At 33.9% G+C, this 7,897-nt stretch overlaps 1 protein-coding gene across 1 annotated transcript in view; it reads left to right on the top strand.

The window, feature by feature from the left end:
- Positions 1-1,172: 1,172 nt before the first annotated feature.
- Positions 1,173-7,897, top strand: part of LOC136319192 (protein eyes shut homolog) — a 323,769-nt gene continuing 317,044 nt past the window's right edge. Inside the window, exon 1 of the mRNA XM_066252570.1 lies at positions 1,173-1,267. The gene's annotated coding sequence lies outside the window, so the exon portion shown is untranslated. The remainder of the gene's footprint in view (positions 1,268-7,897) is intronic.

Below are 7,897 nucleotides of genomic sequence, written 5' to 3'. Positions count from 1 at the left end.
CTTATCTCTCTCCGTTTCTGTCTGTCTGTCCCTATCTATCCCTCTCTCTGACTCTCTCTCTGTCTCTTAAAAAATAAAATTAAATTAAATTAAAAAAAATTTTATTTTGGAAAACTGGCAGTAGTAACTGAATGTATCATTCATACTCAAAGATTAATTCAGCAACTAGTTAATACACAATAGAAGCACTTGTTCTTCAACACATGAGACACAGATTATCATAGAAGTATTATTCATAATAACCGAAAACTGGGAAGGAGATAGCTATCTATAAAAAAAAAAAGAAAAACTGAATTGGGAATATTTATTTAATAGATGAGTAAAGCAATGAAAAATAGTAAACTGCAAAAGCAAACAGACACAAAAGAATATATATAGGATGATCCACTAATGTGAAGATTAAAAGCAAGCAAAAGTATTCCTAGCTGTTAAACATGAGGATCGTGGTTACTTTTGGTGGAGGAAATAATGTCCTATAAATTGTGATTGATAGAACTCCTGACAATGTAAATAATGTTCTGTTTCTTAAATTAGTGGTATTTGTATGAGCAGAATCACTTTATGATAATTCATTGAGCTATATGCTTAAAAATTGTGATTTTTCTGTGTGAGTTATACTTCAATTAAGAATGTTTTTTAGCTTAACAAGGCGGTGGTGCAGTGGATAGGGTGTCGGCCTGGAATGCTGAGGACCCAGGTTCAAAACCCCAAGGTCGCCGGCCTGAGCAAGGGGTCACTCGCTCTGCTGTAATCCCACAGTCAAGGCACATATAAGAAAGCAATCAATGAATAACTAAGTTGCTGCACCGAAGAATTGATGCTCTTCATCTCTCTCCCTTCCTATTTGTCTGTCATCTATCTATTATTGGAGAATCAGAAGTTAATCTCATGTCAAGTTAACGCTATTAATTTCATGCTATTTTTGGCCTGTGGAAAATAATGTGCATTTCTTATTTACTACTGCTACATTGAATATTTATCTAATAACACTCCTACCATCTCACTAAATCAAAACTCCTTGAGGGCAAAAGATGTGTCCATTGAATGAATTGTTGTTATTGAATATAATAAATCTATATTTCTCACTAATTAAATGTAATTTTGTTCTTAAAGGTAGTGAGAAGAATTTTGGACATCAGTTTCTTCATCTATTCCTTGTAGAAGGAAAGCCCACAGTTAAATATGGATGTGGAAGTTCCCAAAATATTTTGACTCTTTCTGCTAATTACAGCATTAACACAAATGCATTCATCCCTGTCACCATACGGTAAGTACTCCACAGTAGTTCTTTGAACTATAATGCTGAGCCTTATTTTTAAATGTTATTTATATGTATAGTAATCACCCAAATACAGAATGACAAAAAGGTTCATCTGAAACTTGTTTTGGTAATTATTTTTTTTTAGTCATTGGGTAAAGGATTAGTGGACATGTGGTCCTATTCAAAACATCCAGAGACATGTGGTCCATGCCCAAAGGTCACTGAAAGTGGGTTATGTCCCAAGCATGCAGAGCTAATATAAATTCTACTTTTCTGCAAGATTCCAATCCTAACACATGTTTCTAACTCATGTGCCATTACCAGCTAGATTATCAAGGCAAGAAGGGTTATTATTGGCAGTATGAACACAACACAATTATTGTAACAATAAAATATGATATTTTATTATGTATTAGTCGTGTAAACCACAAGTATACATAAATGTTATGGGCTATTTGAACCAAGGACTATTTGGCCTGACCAAAAGTCTCAACTCAGTGGATGTTTTAGACAAGATCAAATGTCCAGCTTAAAATAAGGTACAATTTGATACAATCATATTGTACACAAAAGGATTCAATTTCTTTAAAAATATTATGAAGCAAAAAAAAGAGTCAGTTTGTTCAGTTGAAGTTACAATGTAGTTCAATTGTTAAATATAATATATATTAAGTGAAAAGAGTATAGCTAGTAGGAATTGGGGGGGGGGTGGCATTGACTCTGCACCAAATAAAAAGGAAATCCAGTAGAAGAAAACTATATGTTAGATGGAAATATCTTTCTGAAACATATACATTTTTGGAAGGTAGTATTGAAATTAGTTCATGCTTCAAAATAAGGAAATCTCAAAAGTGAGAAATGGCTAAATGGTCACATCCCAAGGACATTACTGGACAAATTTTTACATAGCAGCCAAGAATTTAAAATTCTTTCTCAGTATAGCACTCTAATGATAATAGTCTCTAAAACTGCTCGGTCTCAGTTAAAAATAACATTTTGTGTCTATGTTTATATGTTCTATTATAATTGAATAAGTTAGTCTGATCAGCAGGACCTTGGCTAACCTATAAAGGTTACATAAATCAAATAAACTTTTCCAGGGTCTGCATCAATCTGAAAATGAAATCAAGGAAATTGACACCAATCTGAAAATGGAAACTCTTTATAAAGGCAGGGACAGTATCTTACTCATTTTTAATGCACTTAAAAGCCAGGGCATCAGACAGAAAGTCAATCAGTAAATGTCTGAATAAAGGAAGAGATGAAGGTATCTAAGCTAAGCAATTCAGCTGATTATGACAAGAAAGCAATGAAATTACCCAGCCTAAGGTAATGTTATTATTCATAAGTTAGGCATACCCTCTTGGAACACTGAGCTCTGTATGAACAAAACAAACTTTCAGAGCAATGGGCTTACTCTAGTTTCAGTCATCTCTCTTAAAAAGTTACCCAGAAAAAAGGTAGATGAGAAGTTAAATAACTTAGAGACCAATTTAAAAGGGTTTTCTATTGATAATATCATCATATTAAATAATATAACCGTTTTATGCAAATAATGACACACTTGATTACATATGACATAATTTCAACTTTTGGCAATTCCTTTTCTTAAAGGAATTATTTTATTTTTTGACTGCAAGTAATGATGACCTAATTAAACAATTGTCAGATAAACTACTCAGATCCTTATGTAGCCTGAAGTTGAAAACATCCTGTAAAATATGATTGCTGCTTTTAGTAAAACTGAAAACCAAGGACATTTCAAGTCTTCTAGTTAATTTTATGCAAAACTTAGAAAGTAAACAGGTTTGTATACTGATGCAAAATTGAAAATTTATATTGTCTTCTAGGGAATATTTTATAAGACCTCAAAGTGACAATGAATTAAATTAAAAGCTAACCCTACAACTATATTATATATTATATCATATGTTATATAAATTATTTAAATCATACAATAAATGTAAATTATTTAAATTTATATAGTAATTTTTTTATTTAGGAAATTAAATTTAATGGGGTGACATTGATTAATAATAAGAGTACATAGGTTTCACGAGACCAGGCGGTTGTGCAGTGGATAAATTATTGGCCTGGTATGCTGAGGACCCAGGTACAAAACCCCAAGGACGCTGGCATGAGTGTGGGCTCACTCAGCTTGAGCACGGGCTCGCCAGCTTGAGTGTGGGGTTGCCAGATTGAGTGTGGGATCATAGACATGACCCATGGTCACTGGCTTGAGCCCAAAGGTCACTGGCTTGAGCAGGGGGTCACTGGCTGGGCTAGAGCCCCCTGGTCTAGGCACATATGAGAAAGCAATCAATGAACAACTGTGTCACAATGAAGTATTGATGCTTCTCATCTCTCTCCCTTCCTGTCTGTCTGTTTGTCCCTCTCTCTCTCTCTCTGTCTCTCAAAAAAATAAAGAAAGAAAGAATACATAGGTTTCAAGTAAACACATCTATAGCATTTGAATTGTTGATTATGTTGTGCACCCATCACCCAAAGTCAAATCATTTTCCATCACCATATATTTGTCTCTCTTTATTCCCCTCCCCTAATCCCTCCCCATGCAACCCCCTCCCCATGTAGTATATAACAAATTTAAATAAATTAAATTAATTTAAAATTTTTTGAGTGCCCATTGGCTAAGTGCTCTCTTGATAGGATTTTTTGCTTAATACCTTCACCTATTTCTCCCAGCCCCGCAACACCCCTACCTTCTGACAACCGTGAGCCTGTTCCCTTATCTGTTTCTATTTTGTTTATTTCTTTTCTTCATAGATACTACATATAACTTAAGTCATATGGCACTTTTTTTCTCTGACTGGCTTATTTCATTTAGCATAATACCTCTAGGTCCATCCATACTGTCATGAAAGGTAAGATTTCCTTCTTTTTTATGGCCAAATATATTCCATTCTATAAATGTACCACAGCTTTTTTATCCACTCGTCTACCGATGAGGACTTAGACCGCTTCCAAGGCCTGACTATTTTAAATAGCATTGCAATGAACATAGGAGTGCAAATATTTTTTTGAATAAGTGAAATTATTAGGCAGTTCCACTTTTCTGATGATTACTGGTGTTGAGCATCTTTTTATATGGCTATTAGCTATCTGTATGTCCGCTTTGGAAAAGTGTGTATTCAGGTCTTTTGCCCATTTTTTAACTGGATTGTTTGAAATTGTGTGTGTGTGTGTGTGTGTGTGTGTGTGTTGAGTTTTATAAATTCTCTAGAAATTCTGAATATTAACACAAATTCATCAAAAAAGATATTCTTCCATCAGTGGGTTGTCTTTTCGTTTTGTTGATGGTTTCTTCTGCTGTGCAAAACATTTTAGTTTGATGTAGTCCCATTTATTTGTTTCTATGTTTGTTTATTTATTTATTTATTTATTGCTTCCCTTGCCCATGGAGATATATCAGAAAAAATATTGCTATGAGAAATATCGGTTTTAGTTGTTTTTGGTGGAGTCAGGGTTATCAATACACAGTATCATGTTATCTGTAAATAATGACAGTTTTACTTCTTCCTTTCCAATTTGAAAGTCTTTAATTTCTTTTTCTTGTTTGAATGCTGTGGCTAGAACTTCCAGTACTATGTTGAATAAGAATGATAAAAGTAGATATCCCTGTGTTTTTACCAATTTTAAGGGAAACATTGTTACTTTTTGCCCATTGTGTATGATGCTGGCTGTGGGTTTATCATATATGGGGTTTTTTGTTTTTGTTTTTGTTTTTCACAGAAACAGAGAGAGAGTCAGAGAGAGGGATAGATAGGGACAGACAGATAAGAATGAGGAGAGATGAGAAGCATCAATCATTAGTTTTTCATTACAACACTTTAGTTGTTCATTGATTGCTTTCTCCTCATCTGTGCCTTTGACTGTGGGCTACAGCAGACCGAGTAACCCCTTGCTCTAGCCAGCGACCTTGGTCCAAGCTGAAGAGCTTTACTCAAACCAGATGAGCCCTCGCTCAAGCTGGCGACCTCAGGGTCTTGAACCTGGGGCCTCCGCATCCCAGTCCGACGCTCTATCTACTGCGCCTCCGCCTGGTCAGGCGATTTATTATTTTGAGGTATATTCCCTCTATTCCCATTTTGCTGAGATTTTTTTTTTTTACCATAAATCCATGCTGAATTTTACCAATTGTGTTTTCTTCATCTATGGATATGATGGTGTTATTTTTATTTTTCATTTTGTTTATATGGTCACACTTATTGACTGTAAATATTGTACCAACCTTGCATTCCTAGCATAAATCCCACTTTTTTATGGTGTATGATCCTTTTAATGTATTGCTGGCTCTAGTTTGACAATATTTTATTGAGGATTTTTGTATCTATGTTCATCTGAGATATTGACCTCCAATTTTTTCTTTATAGTGCCTTTATATGGTTTTGGAATTGGAATAATGTTGGCCTCATAAGATGAACTTGAATTTTATGAAATAGTTTGAGAGGGATAGGTGTTAGTTCTTTTTTGAATGTTAAGTAAAATTTACCTGTGAAGCCATTCAGTCCAGGCCTTTTGTTTGTTGGCAGTTTTTTGATTACTGGTTCAATTTCACTAGTTGGTATCAGTCTGTTATGATTTTCTGATTATTCCTCATTCAGTTTTGGAAGCTTGTATGTGTCTAAGAATTTATTCATTTTGCCCTAACTGGTGGTGGCGCAGTGGATAAAGCATCGACCTGGAATGCTGAGGTTGCTGGTTCAAAACCCGGGGCTTGCCTGGTCAAGGCACATATGGGAGTTGATGCTTCCTGCTCCTCCCTTCTCTCTCTCTCTCTGTCCTCTCTAAAATGACTAAATAAATATTAATAAAAATAAATTTTTTTAATATTTTTTAAAAAAAACAAAAATAAATAAATAAATAAAAAAGAATTTATTCATTTCATCCAGGTTGCCCAATATTTTGCCATATAGTGGTTTGTAATATTTTCTTTTAATCCTTTGTGTTCCTCTGGTGTCAGTTGTTACTTCTCCTTTTTAATTTATGATTTTATTCATTTAGGTCTTCTCTGTTTTTTTTCTTGGTGAGTCTGGTGAAAGGTTTGTCTATTTTGTTTATCTTGTCAAAGAACCAGCTCTTAGTTTCATTGATATTTTGTATTTTTTGTCTCTATGTCATTTATTTCTGCTCTAATCTTCATTACTTCCTTCCCTCTTCTTACTTTGGGCTTTGTTTGTTGTTCTTTTTCTAGTTCTTTTAGGTATCAGGTTAGATTGTTTATTTGAGATTTGCAGGTGTTTTTTGCTTCTTGAGGTAAGCTTGTATAGCTATGAACTTCCGTCTAAGAACTATTTTGGTGTGTTCCATAGATTTGATGTTGATGTGTGTTCATTTTTATTTGTCTCATTGTTAACTTTTGAGTTCTTCCTTGATATCATTGTTGACCCATTCGTGTTAGTAAAATGTTATTTGGCCTCAATGTGTCTGTATATATTTCAAGGATTTTTGTAACTGATTTCTAGTTTTATACCATTATGGTCAGAGAAAATGCTTGATATGATTTTAATCTTCTTGAATTTATTAAGACTTGTTTTGTGTCCCAACATATGATCTATAATAGAGCATATTCCATATACACTTAAAAAGAATGTATATTCTGCTGCTTTGGGATGAAATGCTCTAAAGATATAAATTAAATCTAGCTGAATCAGTATGTAATTTAAGGTCTCCATTTCCTTGTTGATTTTCTCTCTGGAAGATCAATGAGGTATTAAAATTTCCTGTCAATCTCTCCCTCTATGTCAATCTCATAAACACAAGAATGAAACTCCACCAAGAGTTTCTTTTATCTATTTAGGTGCTCCTATGTTAGGCACATATATGTTTACAAGGGTTATATCCCCTTGTTGGATTGCTCCCTTTATCATTATGGACTGTCCTACTTTGTCTTTTGCTATGGCCTTTATTTTGAAGTCTATTTTGTCTGATACAAGTATTGTTACACCAGCTTTTTTATGTTTTGTTTCCTTTTGCATGGAATATCTTCTTTTGTCCACTTATTCTCAGTCTGTGTGTATCTTTTTTCCTGAACTGAGTCTCTTTCAGACAGCATATATTTGGGTTTTGTTTTCTTATCCATTCAGCTACCTTATACCTTTTAAATTAGGTTATTTAACCTATTTACATTTAAAATAATTATTAATAGGTTCTTATTTATTGTCATGTTATTCTTTAGAACTATGTCCCTCTCTCTCCCTTTGTTTTCTTTTCTTTCTTCCTCTTAAAGAAGACCCTTTAACATTCTTTGTGATATTGGTTTGGTGGTAATGAACTCCTTGAGATCTTGTATTTTTATTATTTATTTATTTATATATTTTTATTTTTTGGTCTGGGAAGATCTTTATTTTGCCTTCAATTTTAAATGATAGCCTATCCCAGGTAAACTAGTCTTGATTGTAGGTCCATGTTTTTCATCACTTTGACAATTTCCTGTAATCCATTCTGGCCTGAACTGTTTCTGTTGGAAAATCAGCTGGCAGCCTTATTGGAGCTGCCTTGTAGATAACTCACTGCTTTTAAAATCCTCTCTTTATTTTTCTCCTTGCCATTTTAAATAGGGTATGTCTTACTGTTTGCCTCTTAGGGTTTACCTCGTTTGGGACCTCTTTGTTTCCT

This window comes from Saccopteryx bilineata, chromosome 1, assembly GCF_036850765.1.
Source record: "Saccopteryx bilineata isolate mSacBil1 chromosome 1, mSacBil1_pri_phased_curated, whole genome shotgun sequence".
NCBI lineage: Eukaryota > Metazoa > Chordata > Mammalia > Chiroptera > Emballonuridae > Saccopteryx > Saccopteryx bilineata.
Note: the sequence above shows the minus strand (reverse complement) of the source record. Positions and strands in the feature narration are given on the sequence as shown.